At 32.6% G+C, this 25,355-nt stretch overlaps 1 long non-coding RNA gene across 5 annotated transcripts in view; it reads right to left on the bottom strand.

The window, feature by feature from the left end:
* Nucleotides 1–9,001: 9,001 nt before the first annotated feature.
* Nucleotides 9,002–25,355, bottom strand: part of LOC127065730 (uncharacterized) — a 110,570-nt gene continuing 94,216 nt past the window's right edge. For 2 of the 5 annotated variants that reach the window (XR_007782168.1, XR_007782167.1), the window contains exons 4-6: nucleotides 14,681–14,811; nucleotides 10,426–10,681; nucleotides 9,002–9,372 (exon numbers count right to left, since the gene is read on the bottom strand). This is a non-coding gene — a long non-coding RNA (uncharacterized LOC127065730). Of the gene's footprint in view, nucleotides 9,373–10,425; nucleotides 10,682–14,680; nucleotides 14,812–15,077; nucleotides 15,234–25,355 lie in introns of all 5 variants that reach the window. The other 3 variants (XR_007782170.1, XR_007782171.1, XR_007782169.1) reach the window with 3 other exon arrangements.

Genomic DNA, 25,355 nt, shown 5'->3' with positions numbered 1-25,355 from the left:
CTATAATTATTATCGAACGTAGAAGGTAGATAGATAAGGTTAGAAACGACAAAGTAGAAAGGTCGGATAAGAACCAAAGGGATTATATTTGTCGAAGGAAATAAGGATATAGAATTGTTTAATGCTAGAGTGCGTTATTACGAACGACGACCAACAAATCGGATGACGTTTTTCTATCGATTAAAGAAAAAAAATCGTTAGGATAACGCAATCATCTTCGACGTATTAAAATCTTGCCTGGAAAAAGAAAAAAAGGGGGAAAGAAAAAAAAAGAAAAAGAAAAGGAATGAACGATCAATGATATATCTACAACTAGATTAAAAATTAGATTAAGTACTTACTTTATTAATTACGTGCGTACGCCTGTATTACATCGTAAGGCGTTACAGGTTTTCACGAAAACGATTAAATGCGTTGGAGAGAAATGTAAAGATAGAAGGAAGAGTATTGCTCGATAAAAAAGAGTACTGCTTTATCAACCAACCACGTTTCATTTATTATGCAACGTGCTCTCGTATAGAGGAGGAATAATTTTTATCACGATTAGAAATTAATCTCTCCGGGATCGATCGATCGATCGATCGGTCTTCTTTCTTAAAAGATAAAACATTGGTAAAGAGATAGATAAATAGATAGATAAATAGATAGATAGATGGGCTTTGATAGATTAGTTCGATGTTACAAGGCGACAACGCATCGTGTCTTCTTTACAGGGTCAACGCGTTTATACGAACCTTCGAAACGAATCGAAGTAGACACGCGGGTATACGTAGGAAGAGAACTCGTGCCGGATCGTCACGTTCTTTTCCCCCACTCCAAATCTTTATCCTCCTCTGTTCACTCTCATCCCTTCCGCTCCGCGTTCCCCCACTTCTTACTTCTCCCTCCCCACTCCTCTCTGCTTCTACGTCATCGTTTTCCTCGTAACAGACTACCACGAACTGTGATTTCTTTCGTTGCGCTCCACCTACGTTAGATACGGCGCACTACTCTACGCGTCACTCGTTAAATGATTTTGGACGAAAAGAAATGAACGAAGATGATACGAAAAGATACGAACATAAACGAAGATTAACGAAAAGCGACAGAGAGATAGAAAGAGAGAGAAAAGGAAATAAAAGAATACTACGTAATCATCGTTCTCGTTCGTCTTGATCGCTTTAAGTTTTTCGCACACGCATTGTGACCTAAGACGTAAAACGTAAGACGTAAAAACAGTAGGAATTTCAACCTTATGAAATTTGTAAGCATTAAGATTTACGTCTTCCGATCGAAGAACTTAAAGATTCTAATCAGCGAATTTCGTTTACGTCTTACGTCGATACGTACGTAAGATATACCTAACCTTAAGAGATTCGTCCTTACGAAATTTTTCAACGTTACGGCTTATATCTTGCAGCTTAAGAACGTAGACGAGTAATACAATAGATACTGATCCTAATCTTTAATACTTATGTGACGGATTATACGATTGAGATATATAAATACGAAATAATCGACTAAATATTTCATAGATTTTCTTATAGGTTATCATTACGTCTGACATCGTTGCACCTTTGGTGGTCCTTAAACGGTAAGAATTTCAACCTTACGAAATTGTTCGTCGTTTACGAGCTTACGTTCGCAGTCGAAAAACGTAAAAATATGATGTGTATGTGGTAGGTGTATATATATATATACATATGTGTGTTGGGTCTGATTAGTGGATTTCGTTACGGCTTACGTATTAACATCTGACGTCGTGTACGATGCGTGTGTAAAGGCCTTTATAACCGTGAAACGGAAAGCCTCCTCCTCCTTCTCGCACGACGCCGACTAATCGTTTGGTGGGGGAAGCTTGTCGGCATTGCCGAACATCTGGAATAGAGTGCGCGCCCTCGTGTGAGAGTGGATGGAATATACGAGCGAGGAGAGACTCACTACCGATGATAGCAGAGAGAGTGGGAGGTGAAAGAGTGGGAGAAAGAGGGGCAAAGAGAGAGAGAGAGAGAGAGGGAGGGAGGGAGGGAGGTAGAGAGAGAGAGAGGGAAGAAGGGAAGACGATGAGAGAAGATAAAGCGAAATGTGTCTACACATACATACCGTGCTTCGAAAATATTTTTACGTTCTTTTCAATCATTCCATAACTCGTTCAACAATTTAATATTTATCATTCGTTATTATGAAATATATTAAAAATAATACAAATTTATCTAAACTACGTACAATATGTATATATGTATATAAGTACGTTCGTATATTAAATACGAAATATGATTTTGTTTTTTTTTTTTTTTATAAATTTCATTACCAACGTATAATGCTGTGCTTGTTAATAATATATTACGTACGCGTATCGGAAATAATTTGTCTTTTTGTAAGTGAATATTATTTCTTTGCAAATTATTATTTCTTAACTCGCGCTTCTTCGTATGTATGTGCGTGTGTGTTTATATCATATGTACGTATGTGTTTTAAGAGTCATTGCACGTGACACCACAACGCTGATGATTCTTTGACGCTGTGACGTAATTGTTTATTTTTTATTTATTATCATTCCCCTAGTCCTCCTTCTCAAATGACGCAATCGAGCTTTGATAAGAAACATGGAGTATGTAAGAACATAAATATGGACGTGAACAAAGCTCGTTTTCATGAGTATATATATATATATATATATATATATCTTTCTCTTTTTCTCTCGATCTATTAATTTAGAAAAGAGAAAAAAGAAAATAAGTAACTCCTTTGCTTCTCTTCTTTATCATATTTATTATTAATTATTTTTGCGCAAATCGACGAGGTTGAGAGCCGTTGTTTCAGAAAGAAACAGTGAGAGAGAGAGAGAGAGAAAGAGAGAGAGAAAGAGAGGGTGGGCAGTTGGGGAGTAGGGGAGGGTAGAGGGATACAAAATTGCACCGATTTTTCGAGGTCGAGTGAAAGACACGTGAAACAGAGTGAAAAGGAAAAGAGATAATCATTTGGCTAAAACGAGACAGAAGGATGCGAGAGCTTAGTCAAGCAATATATAGTACGTATATAGATACATACATATGTGCTACTATCCGTAGCAAAAATCAGCTTTCCGTATGACGTCATCAGCGGAGGAGAGTCGACTGGCGCCGCGGTCGATTTTTCAATCCAAAGGAACGTAACTCTCTGTATCCTTGAAGCTAATTACGAAACGTAAAGAGAGTAAAGTACTACTATGTAAGTAAGTAGTCGATATTGTGAAAAAAAAAAAAAATAGAAAAAAGAAAAGAGAAACTTAAGACGTCATATTTAACAATCGAGATCAACAATCATTGTTAATATTGCTATTACTATCTATAAATGATTCATTATATCATGTCGAATATCTATTTGTAATTGTAAGACGCCATATTGAAGAATAGATATCCTATTATTATATTCTAATGAAAGTCTATCTCTGTGTGTATAATTGTAAGCCGCCATATTGAAAAATAAAGCTCTATCGCTATTTCTTATCGTAAAATAAATCCTTATGAGTAACTACGTATATCAATCGAATTTAAAATATCTTATAAATGTAACATTGGACATTGGAAAGAATGTATACACGATCACCGTTATACAAATGTGTCTGTAATTAAATAAAATTCTTATATCATACATACATACACATATTATACATACGTGAATCATACACACGTACGTATATGCATGATACATAAATGTATAAGAAATAAATGTAAGTAAAACGGAATGTAAATGAGACAAATGTTAAGGGCTAATGGTTCATTGTAATACATAATCCATAAATGTTAATGATATCAACATTCGTTGAATTTTTGCTACGAAGAAAGGGGAAGAATCAGTTCGTAGATATAGGATTATTCGAACAAATGACGCGTCCGCGACGATACGAGCGTGTAAACGGTAAACCCGACGATAAAGTCGACCGCGAAAGCGGCGTAAAGGGAAGCGAGCACGGTTTGCTTTTGCTTTTGGCTCTGGATACGACGGACGTACGTTCGTGCGTGCGTACGTGGTGCGTGCGTACGTACGTACGAACGTACGTCGTGTGTGTGACGAAAGGGACCAAGAAAGAGAGGGGGAAGATGCGCGCCGACGATAATGGTAGTGGTAGTCGGGAGCGGCGCAGGGGTTGGAGGGGGAATAGCGGTGGGGTGGGGGGAACGCCACGCGACGCTCTCGCTCGGCCGAAGACGGCGGCGGTCGTGACGGCGGTCGCGCCGGTTCGGGGAGTGGGGAGAGCGGGGGAGTGGGGAGGACGACGACGACGAGGACAAATGACGCGCGCGAGCCGTCAGGGCCGTACACGATGGGGCACGCGACACGCGTCGCGTACCATGAGGTGGAGTCGCGCGATCTTACATACATACGTCGCCGACGAAACAGCTGTTGCGTCGCTTGTTGTGTGTGCGCGCGCTCGCTCGCTCGCTGGCTTGTCGCGAGCGTGCGTGTGTGACGACTCTGCTCTCACTGTTCCCTTATGCTTATATGCCAATGCCTTTTACTGTTGCTTTTATTATTATAACGATATAACATTAACATTTTCTTTTATCGATATATGTACTTACTTATTCACATTTTTTAATTTACGTATACATTTTAAGATATAACTTTAGAATCGAACGATAGGGATGTCTGAAAATTGTTCAGTTAATTAATGTGTATATATGTTATATATGTATGTATGTGTGTGTGTGTATGTATATATATATATATATGTATACAGTGATGTTATCGGAAAGAGAACGCGTTCGTTAAATAGAGATAGAGATAGATAGAAAAAGATCTGTTAAACAGCGTCGTGTGAACGAATCTTTTGTTCCCTTCTTCGCTCGTGCCTACATTGATGACGTTCACATGAAAGAACTCTTCGTAGAGAGGGAGAGATAAAGAAATAATGAAAAAAGAGAAAAAAAAGAGTACGAAAAAATGGAAGTTTCTTACATTTTGAGGACTGATAGTTTTTTGAAGAAGCTTTAACGTCGACTAACATTGATTTTAAAATTTCCTTAAAAAAAAAAAAAAAAAAAAAAGAAAAAGAAAAAGAAAAAAAAAGTGTCAGTGCAAGATATCACGTGAAACGGCAAATCATCCCGGTATGTTTCCGATGGCTGAGAGTAAAGTACCCCTTCCTCCTCCTCCTCCTCCTCCTCCTCCTCTTCCTCCTCCTCTTCCTCCTCCTCCTCCTCCTCCTCCTTCTCCACTCAACTCAACTCGGGAGAACGTTGGAGGAGATGGCCGAAAAACTGGTTTTTACTAGTCCGCGCCCGTCTCACTTCTTTGTCCGTTTCGCGACGAGAGCTCGTTCCAGCTTACAAAGGCCAGAAACATCGACTCGCTTTAAATTTTCGAGACGTATTTGAGACACATTGAAATCCAATATGGCGCCGGTCGATATGGTACCAAACACGTAGTCATATGCATAGTTAATATAATTTATATGTATATATATTTATGTCTACGTATGAAAGTACATAAGTAGTTACGTCAATTGAGTCTTGGATCGATGCATTAGTTGAATTTTTATTAGAGAGAAGCAATAACAAGAGATAGAAAAAAAAAGAAAGAAATGACCAAGGGAAAAAAATTGATGACGTATCATCTTTTAAAAGTTAAATGTGTTTACTTTTATCTAATCACGTGTTTGCCCAATCACACGACTGGACTATCTACAATATTAACGGATACAAACGATTTATTAATAGTACTTGTGCGTCGTTACTCGCGATCCTTTTAATGTCTACGATATAATTCGATTGTTACAATATGAAGATAATTTATATATATTAATTCGTTCTTGTTATAAGACAAAGTTCTCTCTAAACAAAGTATATAAGTACATTTTTAACACAGCATTTTAAAAGAGACCACGTCGTGATAATACAATATTTATAAATGTATATAGTATCTGTTCGTAATCTGTGGTGTGTATCTGCGGTATGCCTAAGTGGATTTGTATGTAAGTGTGTATGTGTGTGTGTGTGTGTGTCTCATGATAGAAGAAAAGGAAAGAGAAAGAAAATCTTTTGGTTTGTCGCGGAAAAAAAGGAATCATAGGAGACGCGTAACTCTCCATTTAGCGTTGCTCTCGGTTAGCCAGTTTATATATATATATATACGTGTGTATGTATATATGTATGTCGTATAAAAGAGCAAAGTGTATATAATAGAGAAGAGCAAAGGTAGACAGAGAGAAGAAAAAAAAAAAGAAAAGCACCTTTGGCCAGTAAACTGAACAAACGACAGAGAAAAAGTGTATGTGTATGAGAGAGAGAGATTATCCATCCAAGAGGGATGGAGAAAAATGGATAAAGAAGGTTAAAGAAAGAGAGAAAGAGAAGATTATAAAAGAGAGGAGAAAAGGAAGAAAATAAAAAAGTAACAAAATAAAAAGAGAGAGAGAGAGAGAGAGAGAGGATTGGCTGGCTCACATTGGTGTTCACTCTACATTAACGCTCGTGGATTGTGGCGCCCGAGGTTTCCAAGTCAAAGTATGTATATATGTACGTAGGTACGTGTATGTGTGTATGTGTGTGTGTGTGGGTGGTGAAACGAAAGAGAGAAAGGGAGAGAAAGAGAGAGAGAGAGAGAGAGAGAGAAACGGTGTGTGGGTGGTGGGAAGAGGGATGAAGAAGGGTGAGTTGAATGCTTCTCCGTTGGCGTTACTCGGAACGATGTAGAGAGAGAAAGAGAGAGAGAGAGAGAGAGAGAGAGAGAGAGAGAGAGAGAGAGAGAGAGAGAGAAACAGGTAGAGTGGGAAGTAGAAAGAGATAGAACGAGGTCGAAGAAGCAGGTGGTGGGGGTGGGAGGTTAGTGGGTGGTAGCGAAGTACGGAATGATAGTAGAAATCAGTCGCGGTTCGAATACCGCACGTGTATGTATGACGAACGACGTTTGTCGTTTATTTGTTTGTTTGTCTGCTTTTCTTTCTTAATAATCTTTTTTCAGTCCATTTGCTTTTCTTCTTTCTGATCTTTTCTGATTTTCGTATTATTATGTACGTAATTATTGATTGATACGTAATAAAGATAATGCAACAGAATTGAAAAGAACAAAAGAAGTGGATATAAATGATCATATATCGTAATCGCGTCGAACGAAGTTCGCGTCGAAATCCTGATCTTTTCTCGCTTCTTTTTCTATTTCTTCTTCTTCTTCTTTTTCTTCTTCTTCGTTTTCGTCTTCGTTTTCTTTTTGGCACGGCCAAGGGCGAAAGAGTGTCTCGACCTTCCTTTCGTGTCGCTGAGCTCTCGGCACGAGGGTTGAAGGCCTTGGAGAGGGGAGAAGCTTACCCCGAGATAAGAGAAGAACCTATGTAAACACGAGATAGGAAGAGAGAGAGAGAGAGAGAGAGAGAGAGAGGGAGAAGGAGAGAGAGAGGGAGAGAAAGTAGTTGTTGAAAGAGAAAGGAGGCCGTAGCGACCCAAACAGATAATAATCTTTTTAATCGAACCAAACTCTTGATCCTTATTACGACCTTCCTATTTTCCTTTTTTGTTTTCTTTTTTCTTTTTGTTTTCTTTTTCCTTGTCTTCCGTCTCCTTCACGTTTTTTGATCCCAATTCATTCCTCGATGTATCTCGATCCTTCCTTCGTCTCTTTTTTTTTTCCATATAAATTTTGTTAGAAGAAAATCTCGTTAGGAGGTATGAAGCTTAAAGAACAGCTGGGACATTGAGTAAAGAGAGCTACGTGTACGTACATACATACATATATACATATATACATACATACATACATACATACATACATACATACATACATACATACATACATACATACATACATACACATATATATAGAATACATACACATATATAAATATATGCATACATACATAAGTATATACGTATAAGAAGTAAGAAGTAAAAAGAGATGGAAGAATTAGAAGAAGTAGAAATAGAAGAAGAAGAAAAAGAAGAAGAAGAAGTAGAAGAAAAAATGAAATAAAGTGCGACAGGATGCTCGAGTTCGAACAACAGAGGCAATCAAGCACAACTGCAAGAGTCTCGCTTCGCGTTAAACGAAAAAGAGACGCACTCTCTTTGCCACCTGCTCGAGGGTGAGCGCACGGCCTTCGTCGCCATATTATTATTTGCTTTTTTCTTTCTTTCTTTCTTTCTTTCGTTTATTATTATTATTATTCTTCTTCTTTTTTCCTCTTCTTTCCTTTATTTCTTCCTCTTCCTTCTCCTCCTTCTTCTCCATTTTCTCTTTCATACGTTCATTCTCGTACTTTCGTTTACTTCCTTTTTGTGAAAGCGTAAAAAATCGCGAGAGAAGCTCGAAAAATGTGCGAGTTAGCCCTGGTTAGTCCAGAGAAACTCAAGACCAACGACAGCAACAGCAGCTGCTACTGCTGCTACTGTCGCTGTTACTGTTACTGTTACTGCTGCTACACTCCTGTTGCTACTACTACTGCTGCTACTGTTGCTGCTGCTGCTAGCTTCTACTAGTTGCTACTGGCTGCTGTTTTCGGATCGAACCTTGGACAGAGACTACTACTAGTACTACTATACAACTCTCTCGTTTCTGTTTCTTACTCCGTTTATTCAACTATTAATGAAGTTATCTGTGATCATGACGATTTATGAATTATTGTATTCTAATTGAAAACTTGAGATCAAAGGGTTTCTATTATCTATTCTAAAATGTACATATTGCTTCCTTTTTCTTTTTTGTTTTTTGATTTACATATACATATGTACAGGTATATATATATATATATATATGTTTTTTTTTGTCGTAAATCTACAAATTCTATAGGAACCTATAGAAAATATCACCTGTAAAACTATCAGTCCTGTTTGTAAAATTACAAGCTCCAACTAGAAATCTAAAAGATTTTGGGAAAGAATCGTTGATTGATTTTTGAAATTATCTGATGAACATTCTCGCACTACTTTTTTTCTTTCATTTTTAAAGATGAACTTACGGATGATTTTATATCCGTTATTTTATAGTTAGTCATGCTTTGACAAATCTTGCAGAAAAAGAGATGCATAAATAAAATCGAAAACAACGATTGATCGTTAAATTCATTTTAATTTCTAAAATCATCAGTCGATCGTCTCTATGAATGCTATTCTTGTTACGTATAGTTAGCTTGTTATGTTGATGATACCTTGGTGGAAAAAAAATATTTTAATCTCCGTTTTCTTGGTTTCCTTTTGATTTTCATTTATGAAAGCACTTGTAGCGCAGAAATGCGACAGACTGGTGGCCACATTGCGCGTGCGCTCCCGAGAACACACGATTCACACCTGTCAGCCGAGCACGAACGAGCATAAATGTTGACCGTTCGAAAGAATGGCGATATCATATTCGATATTACCTCTACTGCTTCACCTGGCAGTAATACATTTTCCAGGGCCGTAGCAAGATTCACGATGGTACCTAGTTAAATAAAAATAATGTATCATAGTATATTAAATTATATTTTATTAATAATAAAAGTTGGATTCCGAGATATTGAGAAAAATACAAGGATAATACTGATAATCGTAATAATAATGATTATGATATAATTATATATTTATAAGCTATATATAATATTATATAATTATACTTATATATAATTATAATTGGTATGGTAATAAAAATTAATTATTAATATATTATTAATTATTAATACAAAATTAATAATTAATAATCGTATAGAAGTATGATATTAGAATATAATATAATTATCGTATAGAATATAATACAATAATAATAATAATAATAATAATAATAATAATAATAATAATAATAATAATAATAATAACAGATTAGTCGATCAAATCATAATCCACCATTATAAAAGAAAATTTTAAATCACTTTGATATACTTAATATTGAGATAATTAATCTTATGTGGCAATTACAGAATGCCCTTTCATCGTTCCTCAAAAAAAAAGATAAAGAAACCAAAGAAGTAAAACAAACAAAAAAGAGAGAGAGAGAGAGAGAGAGAGAGAGAAAAGAAACCCTATTTAATAATACCGATTGAATGATTAATTAACATACACAATTATATATATATATAAAAAAAAAACAAATAAATAAAAAAAGGAACAAGAAAAGCAGAGATAAAAACAATAGCAAAAACAAAATTGCTTTAGGATTATTACAACGATTATGAAAATGATTATTAAAGCAATTATTATAAATCGATTACGCGTTTGATGACGTTAGTAGAAACCGACGGGATTCTAAACTGGAATATTATCTAGGATCGATAGATAAGGAAGTATACGATACGATTACATATTCAACGAGTTTCAGACTTACTCTTTCCCCGATGTCTCGAAAGAGAGTGGGGGAGTTATAATCGATAGATAGTCTAGTGTATGTAATACTACTATCGCGAAAGAAAAATATGTACTTACATACGTATATATATTATACATACATACATACGTACATACATACATACATACAAACATACATATATACATATATATATACCCAGTGCCTTGTACGTTTCTAGCGACTGTGCTGCTAGCTATCAACGAGCAACTTGTTAGTTTCATCGTTCTTTTCCGGCCTTGCCTGCCTTAACCCTCGAACGTAAAACGAAACTGGGTCATGACGGAACTCCTCCTTCTCCTCCTCCTCCTCCTCCTCCTCCTTCTCCTCCTCCTCCTCTTTTTCCTCCTCTTACTCCTCCTCTTCCTTCTCCTCCTCTTCCTTCTCCTCCTCCTACACCTCCTCTATCGTTCGACTATAAGAAAAAATACAATATTTTACTAACTTATATTCTAATCTCTCAGTAATTATTTCGTGATAATCATTTGTGTGTATTTGTGCATGTATGTATGTATATGTTTTCTTTTTTCTTTCCTTTTCTTTCGTTTTCCTCTTCTTTTTTTTTTCATTTCTTTCTTTCTATTTTTTGTTTTGTTTTTCTTTTGCTTCCTGTACGCAATTCATGTATTAGGAAATGATTTCGTCGATGTCATCGCTTGTTTCTTTTTTTCCCTTTTTTGTGCATGATTCAGTCGTTCATATTTATATTTGCCAATTCGTTCGTATAATTATTCGATTTGGTATAAGTAAAAAGATTTTATGTAATGATTTTTTGATAAGGTACCAATTATTTCTTTTTTCTTCTCTCTCTCTCTCTCTCTCTCTCTCTCTCTCTCTTTCTCTACGTAATTCATAGATTGTGAAATAATTTCGTTAATGTCATCGTATTTTCTTTTCTTTCGCATGACTAAACGTCCTTAATATATCTACATATTTTATCCCTCTTTTTTTTTTTTTTTCCTTTCCTTACATAATAAAATCTCTATCATATTATTGTCCTAATTACAATGAATAAAATTTTAATAATAATTATAATAATAAAAGAGAAAAATAAAAAAAAGGATTATATTATATCTAGATAAAATATACGATCTACAGAGAGATAAGTTAAAAGCAACGTTTCGTTCGAATATATCGCGTTTCTTTCGAAAGAAATTTTTCGAATTAAACCAAAAGAAATTTAAAGAGACGCGTTAGATTTTTCACGTACGTATGTACACATATATACGTACGTACATATGTATATACATATGTATATACACATATGTACTTACTTACATACACTAGTCGCGTTACTTCGAACGAACGATTTCAATCTTCGTTAGAACGAATTTTCCCTTAATTATACACGCTCAGGTACACATATATATACATATATATATATATATATATATATATATATATATATATACATACATATATACATACATACAAACATACATACAAACGTGTTACTCGGTGAAAGATACATATTTGCTACATACGACGCGAGGTTAACACGACAGTCGTAAAACTCTCCTCTCTCTCTCTCTCTCTCTCTCTCTCTCTCTCTCTCTCTCTCTCTCTCTCTCTCTTTATGGAAATAAGACTTCTATCGTGAAAAGCCCTGGTAGAAGTTAGTAGTACTATTAGATCCATCGATAACTTTCTAACGCGTAATTTCCCTAAACGATTTTATGTTTATCTAACGTTTCGTAACATTTTCATTAGCTTTCATTTTTTTAATCTTTATCTTCTTACAACATACATATTTTTATTTTAAAACTCTATAGTGAATTTACCATTTAAATATATACATATATATATATATATATACACTCAAACACACACACACACACACACACACACACACACACACACACACACACACACACACACACACACACACACACACACACACACACACACACATATATACGGATACATACGATGACTACAAATAATATCATTTATTACTTATACAAACATTGAATTAATTAAACGAATTAATCCGTTAATAATTAACATCGATATTCACATGTACATTTTTTCCAAAACGATGACAAGAATTTCTCTATTTTACGTACACACATACACATATAGTATAGCGATTAGGGACTAACGTCACAGGTCATATATACTATAATTTACTTGCAATGAAATATGTTTAATGAATTAATTAGAAATATGATTAGCATATTTTTCGCGAGACATTAGAACCAGTCTGAGAGTCGTAATAATAAAACGAATTAAATCAGTCACAAGAAAGAGAGAGAGAGAGAGAGAGAACAGTATAATCATTTAGTGAGTCATTGTGCGCGTGGATATAACGGATGTAAGTATTATATGTAAGTATGTGTTGGCGAGAACCTAACGGAGTCCCATGACTCGTTTCTCTGCTATCCACCATAGGCATCAGCTACCTTCTTTCCAGTCGTGTTCACCAACTAGTATCGAGTTCCTCGGTTTTTCTTTATCGAGAATAAACGAAAGAGACCTGGGACTTTGAAAAGATGCTCCTGTCTCTTTCTTCATATATATATATAGATATGTATGTATGTATATATGTATGTATGTATATATATATCTCTTTCTCTCTCTCTCTTTCTTTTTCTCTTAACACATAGACGAAAAAGGGAATCTAAGTACTTAGATATATACATCTGTTTATACAGGGTGGATCGAAAAAGGTAAGTTAAAAAGAAATCAATTTCAAACCTTTTTCCAAGACTTTGATCTAAGACTACTGATCTCTTTTCTCTCTTTTTTGTTTTTCCTCTTTTCTTTCTTTCTATATTTCACATAGCAAAGCTATGGATTCCCTTGAGAACTTTTTTTTTTTTAATGAAAAAGAAGAAAAAATAACAGCGAAAGAGAAGACGGAAATTAACCTAAAAAGTCACGGAAAGGTGTAATCGATTTTTAAAATCATTCGGTAGAAACTTTTGGTTCACCCTGTACGTATACGTATAGGTGTTTTACATCTACTCGTATAACTATATATATGTATATGTATATATGTATGTATCTCTGCACTTTCACGATGCAAGCTTTGCGAATGCATATTACATATGCATGTAGTACCTAGGTCGCAGGGTGTAGTATACCTGCAGAATCTACTTTAACCTGCCTAGCCTGCTGCTCACCAGCTTTAAGACTCGCAAGGTGGAAAGGTGAATGCGCGTTAAAAGCATACTACTTGTTGGTTATGGCAAAGAAGAGTCGCACGCACCATTGAACTCTCCAACTGTTTCATTCTTTCGAACATTCTATCGTTTACATTCCTTCCATCCTTCTTCTTCTTTTTCTTATTTTTTCTTTCTTTTCTATTTTATATATTTAAATGTTTATATATATATATATATTTTATTTATCATTCAATAATTTAGTTACATATATATCTTTTCTTCATTGATATATATGTACACGTATATAAAATAATAAATAAAAGAGATATATATGTATGTACGTGTAGTATATAAAATTATTGAATAAAATATATATATATATATTTATATATTTATATGTGAAATATATAATATCAAATTTATTACATATGTATATATATTTTTTTTACAAAGAGAAAAAAAAGAATGAAAGAAAGTTGCATCGCAAAATAATATCGTATAGTATCTTGTATTGTTATTTAAAAATGAAACCTCGCGATGTATATATAGCTACGAAGAGACACAAAGGGTGTCCGAGAAAATAGTCTTCGCGACCTTTTTTTCCCGTTACGAATAAACGATTCCGTTCGGTTATTTTACAAAAAAAAAAAATGAAGAAGTAAAAAACAAATTTATTAAGCTTTTTCTGTAGACAAGTATAGCTCTTTTTTTTTTTTTTCGTCAAAGGTCTTTTGTACATAAAATACATCGATACAACAAACACGTGATCTATGATCTATTTCATGAAATATTTAATAGCTAGAATCACAGATGCTATTCAACGGATTTACGTAGAAATGTTATATGAAAATTATGTACCAATATTTGGATTAACAAATGAGTATTTTTCTAATCGTTAACGATGCAAATATATTAAATGTTTATATGCATTGTATATATTGTTACTTTAACAAGTTATAACATTATTAATTAATAGTTAATTATTCTAATCGATCAATTGATAACGAATAAAAATTCTTGCTTATAATAATTGTACATGTGTCATATTACATGCGTCATATTACCAATCATATTAAATGACACTAATCATTTTTGGATATAATACATAAATCAATTTCTTTTTTTTAGTTCGAATTTCAAGACTTTGCATTGTCCTTTCTTCGCTCTAACGATTTGCGTGCGTGTGTGTACATGTGTTTTTTTGTTTGTTAGTTATGTGATCGGACACACGTATTTTGTGAGGTGATTAACCTAAATAAACGAACTACAAACAAACGTGCGATCTCGTAAAATAGTAGTATGTTTACCTTTATGAAAAGTTGAGCTCATGATTATACGTAATCATTGACAAAGAGAAAGGACTAGAATGTCCGAAGAAAAGGGTCCCTGATTATCCTTAAGAATATCCAATCGTCCTGGTAATTAAGAATGAAAATATCTGAAAATATAAATGAGAAAAATTTCCATTATATTTGATTGATTTAAAAAAAAAAAAAGAAAAAAAAATTGTACACAACACATTCGTACGAATATAAAGAAAGGCGACTTTCAAGAAAAACGATTGTTATTATAAATTTCTCTTAAAAGATAAGAAGATTTTATCTCGGTTATTTTTTATCTACGAGAAAAAGAAAAGAAAAGAGAAAGAAAGAGAAGGTAACACCGAAACGAATTTATATATGGACAGAATTTATTTCGTTTTACCATGAAGAACATTGGGTCATCTGATACGTATTGAAAGATAGGCATTGACCTAATTGCCAAATCAGGGTTTGCGTTTCGGCAAGTCTTCGAGGTTTTCCATGGACCTTTAAAAGTTCGTTCACTTTGACCTTACATTACCTATTTACGTTTTGAAATCTACGAAATAGAGAGAGAGAGAGAGAGAGTAATCGTATATATGTATAAGAGAGACAACAAATACATATTATATTATATTTACACATAATGTAAATATAGTAAGTTATAAGTATATAAGTATATAAGTACGTGCAAAAGTCTGTATCATAACGTCCTACTCCCCTCTGTGTGCGTGTATGTATATGTGTTTGTATTTGATCGACTCGATTGTGACACATATTGCGTCAGTTTAACTCTTTGGCCTTGGCGTTCATTTCAAGTGGAGGAATTAGAAGACTGAAACGTTGGTTTCAGCTGATATCGTTAATTTCAGGCAGAAAAACTTCATTTTCTTTTTTTTAAACGATCCTGTTCATTTTATTTATTTATATAAGAAATGATAGAATATTAATGGGATTGATTATTAACGAATATATCATGATACTTTGCTGGACAAAAGAAACAAAAAGAAAAGAATAATAATAATAATAATAATAATAATAATAATAATAATAATAATGATAATGATAATAAATAAAATTATAATCAGAGTTTATTCAATGAAGATTAATTGGTGGATATTTGTTTTCTTCTATTGCTTCTGACAAACGATTAATTATTCAACTGGTCTTCAATTTATAATCAACAAATAACCAATATAATCATAATATAATCAATAAATACTATATATAGTAATATTCGTATATTGATACATTTAGTGGTTTACTGAATGTAGGAAGACAATACAGATATATATATAGATATATACATACACACACATATATATATACATATACATATATATAGTAACATTCTCGGTGACTATCGTTTGTATTATTTCTAATGAATTTTCAGGATACTGAGAGGGATGAGTTTCAAAAGGTATCGAGTTCACGTAAAAGCGATACTCTGTAGTTCGGCGAAAGGCGTTTTGATGAAAAACTCGAAACGTGGTTGGGGTACACACAAACCCACCAGAGAGAAAGAGAATTAGAAAGAGAAAGAGAAAGAGAAAGAGAAAGAAATAGAGATAGAGATAGACACACACACACACACAGAAAAGAGATGGAAATAGTGGAATTGCCGGGGGAAACTGGTTCACCTGAATGTGGGAGGACAATTCATGGCGAACTTTAGAAAATTTCGAGCTGCTATCCATCCATCTAGAAAAGTACATCTGCGTTTGTAGAAACTAGTAATAGTTTCGTATTAGATATCGCGGACTGTTCAACGCAAGCATGAATTAACATTCTATCTTTATCTTTATATCTATCTCTATCTCTATCTCTTTTTTACACATCCGTACATATAGGCACACGTAAACATATATTTTCCATATATATACGTGTGTATATATATATATATATGTATGTATGTATGTATGTATGTATGGAATTCATATTATTTTAATACCTCAGAATTTGCAGCGAGTAATGCAAGATTATATATATATAGATACATTATATATATACACATATACATATAGATATATATATATATGCAAATCTATCGTTCAAATCTAACGAGAATAAGATACAGAATAGTTACATCGAATAAAGAAAGACGAAGAGAAGAGTGAAATCGTGGAAAAAAGAAATGAGAAACAAGAACGAAGGACGTTCGTTCGATATTTTCTATCTCTTTTATAAAGAATACGTGTGACGAAAGTAAAGAAAAAAAGGGAGAAAAGTTTTTAAAGAGAGAGAGAGAGAGAGAGAGAAATAAAACAAAAGGATAGAAAAATAAAAGAATTAGGTAATAGGTAAGGAATAAAATATTATATATTAGTTAAGCAATCAGGGATGATTACATGATACAGATAACATATTTTCTAAGCTTTCTAATGATAGAAATCGAGCTCTGTCTTTGAATATCTGTTATTTATCTCCCCACCAACTCTTCCTCCCTCTCTCTTTCTCTCTGTCTCTTTTTGCTGCTTTATCCAACCAGAGTCGGTCGGATTTAGCTTCCTCGATATTTCCGTCCACGCGGAAATTCAAAGTCGAGAGAAAACGTGAGCCGCGGTCGCTCGAACGTCCAAACGAAACGTGAGACTATCACTACCTACTACTACTATCACTAATCCACACTATCACCATCATCACTATTCTATCCTTTTCTTTCTCCTCCTCCTCCTCCTCCTCCTCATCCTCCTTTTCTTCCTTCTCCTTCTTCTCCTTCAGCACCTTCTCCTGACGCAATAGAAAGTAGAGCCACAAGGTTGTTTCCAACGAGCTCGTTTATTCCTCGCGTAAGGAAGACGCAATACGCTCATTGTTCGTAATCTCACATCGGAGGAGACGTCTATTAGGCTATTAAAGAGACTACTGCGTCTAAAACTCTCTCTCTCTCTCTCTCTTTCTCTCTCTCTCTTTTTCTCTCTTACTATGTTTACTTTGAATGTACTACGATGACCGTGTTAAATCTGCTATAAAAAGAAAACGTAACAGTAAAATCTGCGTAAATGTCTTAATATGTATACGTATGGTTTTTATAACAGTCGAGTGGGATATATTTTAATCGACGACGATGATGATGATGATAATGATGATGATGATAAATAGAGATTAGATTTATATACGAACGTATATAAATGAGTACGTCCTTTTTTTTCATTTGTCTTTTATTTATACGACTTATTAAGAATTTTTCTGTTAGGAATGATTTTTGGTATAGACTGGATGAAACCCGATGAAAACGAAATAATTCAAGATGAAGCTCGACGGCAAAAGTCCGAGGAACGTCTCGACTGGACATACATATGTATGTAAGTTGGTATGTATACGTGAATATACGTGTATGAAGATAGTAAGACGGTTGTCTGGTAAGACGACGTCTGCAGGAGATGTATTTAAAAGCGAGGAGGTCATTTCGAACGTCTCTTATGAAAGTAACCGAGATACGGTTTGTTCAAAATCATAACATAACTCGGCAACAAAGTCAAATAGGATGTATATTATTTTTCTGTTTGGTTTATACCTACTGGAATAAAATATTTCTCAATCCTTCTAATATATAATAACAAATACACATACATATATATATATCATTGTTATTTTTTATCTTATTTCTAACTATTGCAATATCATCGATTTAGTCAATCTGTATATGAATATGTGTTATTGGAGTAATAGTATATTGTTTTATATTATATAGCATGTATTAAAAAATAAAAGAAAATATTTATGCAAGATTATTTATAGTAAATGTGATGTGTGTGTGTGTGTATAGATATGTAGATATATATGTACTTGAGGACGTATACGCACAAATGTGTGTATATATATATATAAACACTAATAAGTGATTTAGTAATATATAGATATACATATACATTACATATATGATATATACGGAGAGCGAGACACAAAGGCAAGCGGCGAGTATCGATCGTATAGGTGCATTCTCCTCGTTGCATCGTAATCGCGTAGGCGTTGCATTGTTTCCGAGTAGCATAAACATTATGTCATCGTTGCATAACTGCACCAACTTGCATAGAGCATAGAGAAGAAATATGTGTATATATATATATATATATTCACACGTGTGTATATATATATATATATATACACATATTTTTTAACTTTCTTTTGTAATATATATGTAACTACAATATTTATATCTATTTTTAATAAGAAATGTATATGTATATTAATATATAAAAATATATTATCAATAATACTTATACCAGAAATCATATTAGTATTGTATTATAATTAGATATAAATATATTTAATATATTTATATTATTAGATTAAAAAATGGAGATTGTGTTAGTATAATTTTATTTACAATCTCTCTCTCTCTCTTTATATATATATATATATAATTTACTAAATGATAAAATATATTAACATTGTATTAATGCAATATTTAATACAATATTCATAATAAATCCAAATAAAATATAAATACCTATAATATATTAAATGACATATTATCTCTTCTTATAGTTCGAAAAGAATGTATTTGTTATTTAGAACAAACTCTAATTTCATACTTCTGTCCGTGTAAAACAGAAAAAAAGGAAAAGCCGATGATTAAAAAAAAAAAAAAAAAAAAAAAGAAGAAAGGAGAGTGGAAAGAAGGAAAAAGAAAGAGGAAGAAAGCAAAAGCAAAAGGAAAAAAAAATAATAATGAAAAGATAAAAAGAGGAATTTGAAAAGTCCAAAGATTGTAAAAGAGAGCGTTTTAACGTTTTCCTCGTTATTTTCTTCTTTCTATTTCTCTCTCTCTCTGAGTTGGACGAGTTGAAATCGCCCTCGACGAGAAACTCTCATGGACACCTTCGAATCTGGGACGAGCACGTTTTATCGTGCTTCGAAAGAGATAGCATGCTCTAATCGCAATATTAACCCGGTTATTATGTACTTCTGTGTTTCGATATTTTGTAATTACTCTGTCGACATTGTCATCGTCCTTCTTTTTCTTATTCGTTTTCTTTTTCTTTCTTTTCTTCTTCTTTTTTTTTATCTTCTATCTTCTCCTTTATTTTATTTTATTTTTTTTTTTTCATGAATAACAAAATCGTGTCCATCCTTTTTTTTCTTTTTCATTTATTATTACGATGGCTTATTCGTATAATATTCATGGAATTCCAATGATAACGATCGATAATTTACATATCGTTTGTAGATTATATATATATATATATATATATATATATATATATATATATATATAAGAGAAAGAGAGAGAGAATTGTGACGTAGGTACATACACATACATACATTTGGAATATTAGTTGACCTTTCGACGGAAAGGATTGTAAAAGTCAGATAATCTCGGATAAATATGAAATTTTAGTACTTTCGTGTACATTTATAAAAGTTCTTTATAATGTTCTCAATATAATTTCTTTTAGTAATTTCTTATGTGTATATATATATATATATATATATATATGTCTATATATGCACATATTACACTTATATTAGTCTAAAGTAATTCTATTTATTTAATAGATAAATTGATAAATTAATATTTCAATAAATGCAAAATTTTCATTTGTGTAACTGAAAGAACAAATCGTTGAGAGAACATTACGTATCTAAATATAAACAACGTTATTATATATATATTTTTTTTTATATTACTTATTGATCAACAACGCACAATAAGCGTAGGCACGTGTAATATTTCATAACGATATATGTGCGTAATAGATAGGAAAAGAAAATCCTTTCGGTTTAAATAAAGTAAGAGAAAGAAGATTATTTCGTTAAAAAAAAAGATGTGTAATACTTGTCGAATATATTTCATTAATAATTATCTTCTACATTAATCGTAAGAGATTAATACGTTTGATTAAAAAAAAAAAAAGGAATGAATGATACATACACCATAGAAATATCCAATCGATTATTAAACAAATCAAGAAAACCATAAAAGAAGAAGAAATAATATTTTCATTGAGAATATTAATTTATTGACAAGCATATATACTTGTCAAAACAAAAAAAAAATATATATAAAAGATACAAAATACAAAAAGAAAAGAAAAGAAACAAAAGGAACGAAGAAAAAAATTATATTATAAAAATCAAGCATGATACGGTGCATAGATGCTAAATACAAAGATGATCTCTTGATCTCAAAAAACAAAAAAAAACGAAAAAGAAAAGAACAAGAAAGGTTGTTTCATTAAAAACAAAAAACAGTCAATAAATAAATAAGTAAATAAGTCAATAAATAAATAAATGAACGAATGAATAAAAAGATGAAAAAAGAGAAACAATTATGAACAATACCAATCAAATACTGTATAATTTCATATACCCAAAACGAGAAAGATAGATAGATAAATGGATAGATAGGCAGATAGATAAATAGATAGATATATAGGTTGAGAAACAGAGAGAAAGAGAAAGAGATAGATCTTCATAAAAAAGATACGATACCGCACGACATGTTGCGGTAAAGAAAGATGAGGATGAAAATGAGGATGAGGATACGAATGAGGATGAGGATAAGAATGAGAATGAGAATGAGAATGAGGATGAGGATGAGGATGAGGATGAGAGTGTATCGGTCGAGAGGTGAAAGAGGAGAAGAGGACACGCGACATGCTTACAATGTTGGCGTTATATGCGCGTACACGGTGCCGCGGAGCGGACAGAACCGGCAGTTGCAAATCAATAACCCGTGTTATAAGGCATTTGGGCATGGCGATATCGATTATGTACCGGTTGTACTGCCACGAAGGAGATACCACGTCCGAAGACGCGATGAAAGATCGTGTACCGCAACGTGACTCGATGAAATCCGGATTACACGGATCCTATCGAATACATCTATGTATATATGTATATCTCTATACGTGTAACACTTTAGTACAAGTATATATGAACCGTATACGAACACACACGTTACGTTTCACACTTATGAACGATGACCGAAGAAAGAATTCGACTTATTTCCACCAAAATTTCTCCTTGTATGTGTGTTATGTAAAATGGTATATACAAAATATATGAATTTATTTTCAGATTTGTTCAATTCGTAAATCTTCTCAATTTAAATCTTTCGAGACACGATAGTAGACTGTATGTATGAATACAAATAAGGCAAAATATGGAGAGAAAGACAGAGAGAGAAAGAGAGGGAATAGGTATGTAAGTAATAGAGATTTGTAAACAAATTTAACGAGTAAGATGATCTTCCTATTTCCGATGGAATTTCTAGATTGTAAAGGAGAATCTTTTTATTTCGATGAGAACGAAATTGAAAAATTGAAAAGAAAATCGAAAGAGTATTAAATATTTAAATATCTGTTACAAATATAAATATATATATATATATTATATACTATATCAAAATATATAATAAGATATTCATAAAATAGATTTAATATATCTACATTAAACTGTATATTCTCTTTTACAAATATAAACTATAACATATTCATTACATCACACTTATTTAAATTTATTTTCAATCCTCCGAAGGATTCGAAGGACCGAAAGCAAAAAAAGAAAAAAAAAAGAAAAAAGAAAAAAAAATCGAACGAGTTATTTTTATATGTATAAAAAAAAAATTGCGATTAATTTTTTTTCGGTCAACGACTTTTTTAAAAAAAGATATATTATAAAAGAACTTTCTCATCCTCGAATCAACGAAGAAGAATAAACCAGTATTAGTCGAAGGGTGAAGGGTGAAGGGTGAAGGGTGAAGGGTGAAGGGTGAAGGGTGAAGGACGAAGGGCGAAGATCCAAGAAATGGATGGATGAGACAGGGTCGACATTGAAAGGATTAATGAAAAACGAGGACTGTCGAGTTAGGTCAATGGCGGCAGCCTAGCTCTAGGGCCCAAGGTCTTCCGACATAAAATCGAATAACGTTTCTCGTTTACAACATACACTTCTAGACACAGTTATTTTCTCGAAATAGCTCGCTCGATAACTCGTTATAAACTGTACCTATTTTCTACCTTCCGTTTACAACGAGTTCTTTTCACAGGTGTACACATGTGCATATATTAAAAGAAAACAAAAAAAAAATATATATATATATTTCTTTTTTGCAAGTATAGTAATCACAATTTTTTAAATGAATAAGTTTTACATATTTTTTCGAATATCGATCGGATTAACGCTAAGTAGTATTTAACGATTAATCGATCGAATAAAATTTCTTTCCTTTTTTTTTTTTCCTACAAACTTTTAAATGTCACCTTAATCAATAGATATTAGAAATAGAAAAAAAAAGTATCCTTTAAAATCATTCACAAGTTCAGAAGTTGATTTTTAACGGGTTTATATCAATTAAAGTTATTTCAATCATTAACGCGTTGGATAATTCAAAAGAATATTTGACAAGATTCATTAGATTTATGTTACTTATTTTAGAAATAAATTTTAATTAACCTTTTCGTATTATTATATATCGTATCCTTATATATACATATATATATATATATATATTAATTTATTTAAATCTTTTATCTTTCAAATGAAATTACTATTGTACTGTCTTACGTTAGAGAATGCAAAAGGAAAAAATAAAAATGTTTTTGTTATATGAAGGATACCATTAGCTTTCGTGCTTGTTAGTTACAAGAATCGATAGACTATAGTAGTAAAAGGTAGGTAGATAGCTAGGTAAGAACCTTAACGCGTACCATCATCCCGAAATTACGCTCGCGTCGGACCTTTTAAGGTATCAAAGCGAATCTCTAATCATATTTGCGTTAGGACGTACCTAGGTAAAATACTCGTTGGTCTAGCGTACCCTAGGCTAGTCAATAGACATGCGTGAGCTTTACCACGCACTATATAATATTATATCCCTTGCACTGTATCCCTTGAAGAATGAAAAATGTCCTTTTCTTTTCTTTTCTACATATTTTTACGAATAAAATAATTTGTCAAAATATTTCGTTTCATTCTTTTTTTTCATTGCTCTTGCTGTTCGGTAAAAAAAAAAAAAAATGAAAAAAGAAAAGGAAAGAGGAAGAAAAAAAAATCGAAGGGATCGTATATTTCCATAATCGAATAATCATAAATATAACAAAAAAAAAAAAAGAACAAAATAAAAAGACAGATCTAAATATTCAAATAGTTATAAACTATAATATAATTACAGATGTAACAAACATTCATTCCGATGGTCGCGCATAAAGATGAAAAAGAAGAAGAAGAAGAAAGAAAAAAAAAAAGAGTAGAAAGAATCTACGTAATTAGATCTAAATTCTCGTAACTAAATAATAATAATTAAATGAAAACCTATAAAAATTAACAAAAAAAAAATATATATATATATATACACAAATATACATCTGTATTATCCAAATTGTCATAAATATAGCGCCGATATAATTACAGATATAACAACATCCTCTCGAGAGTTCGTCTGATGGTTGGATATAAAAATGAAAAATAAAAAAAAAAGAGAAGAAAAAAAAAAGAAAAAAAAAGAGAGAAAGAAAGAAAGAAAGAAAGAAAGAAAGAAAGAAAGAAAGAAAGAAAAAGGAAAAAGACGAATGAAGTTAATTAGTAAAGTAACGAAAAGATTTGTGAATGAATGAGAAGAGATTAAAGTGGTTGTGTCGGGTAAGGGACGAGGAGCTGGGGCAAGGGCGGGGGTGGGGTCGGGGTCAGAGTCGTGGTCGGGGGTAGAAGGGTCTACGAACGGAAGGGTTAATTGTGAACGGATTAGTCCTGCTTCCGAAAGTTCGAGAATAACGAGCTATGCGATCCGTTCACCGGAAAACACGCTCTCCTGTATATCCCGCTGCGATAATAATCCGTTGCCGTCGTTAGTGTGGCACTTGATGATTACGCTTACAAATTTTATTCGAAAGGAAAAAAAGAAAGAAAGAAAGAAAGAAAGAAAGAAAGAAAGAAAAAAGAAAGAAAAGAAAAAAAATTCCGAATTGGAATAAAAGACGAGAAGAGACGAGTAGATACGAGACGACAAGAGAAGTGGGTGGGTGGGTGGGTGGATGGGTGGAAGGCCAAAGAGAAAATTCCAACGATGTCTCCTTGGCACGTTCATTGATCTTCAATAACCGAAAATTCGATAACATTGTCTTCATTTGAGTGTATGTGTGTGTGTGTGTACAGAGGGTATACCATCTATAGATGTCCGAGCAAATATCTCGAGAATGGTTGAAGTTACAAGAAAGTTTAATAAGAGAAGAAATTTTGTTTCGTTTCTGAGTCAGCTACAAAGTGGCAGAAGCAAATTTTCTTTTTTATTTTTTTACTCTTGACCTTTTCGAGTTATAAAGGTCGAATCAATGAGATTTTCTTTTTTTTTTTTTTTTTTTTTGATACTTATTCTTTTCTTTTCTTTTTTTTTTATATTTATGTAGTATATTATTTTTGTATAAGTATTATATTGTTATGTATTAATATTATTACGATATATAATATTATATTATTATTATTATTTGTGTATTTATAAATGGAATATGTTTATGCAGTATATATATATATATATGTATATATGTATGGTAGTAATTATTCATAATGAAAATCATATCTAATAAAAATTTCGTTACTCTATATTCATAGAAATTTTCAAATATTAAAACAAGTTCGTTTTTCACACCGCAAATGGAAAAACACTGGTTAAAGTAAGTAATCATATTTTGAAGTTGTTTACGTAGAACAGGATCGCTGACCTTCAATTCGTCAAAAT

This window comes from Vespula vulgaris, chromosome 8 (genome assembly GCF_905475345.1).
Source record: "Vespula vulgaris chromosome 8, iyVesVulg1.1, whole genome shotgun sequence".
NCBI lineage: Eukaryota > Metazoa > Arthropoda > Insecta > Hymenoptera > Vespidae > Vespula > Vespula vulgaris.
This window is presented reverse-complemented; position numbering and strand designations above follow the sequence as displayed.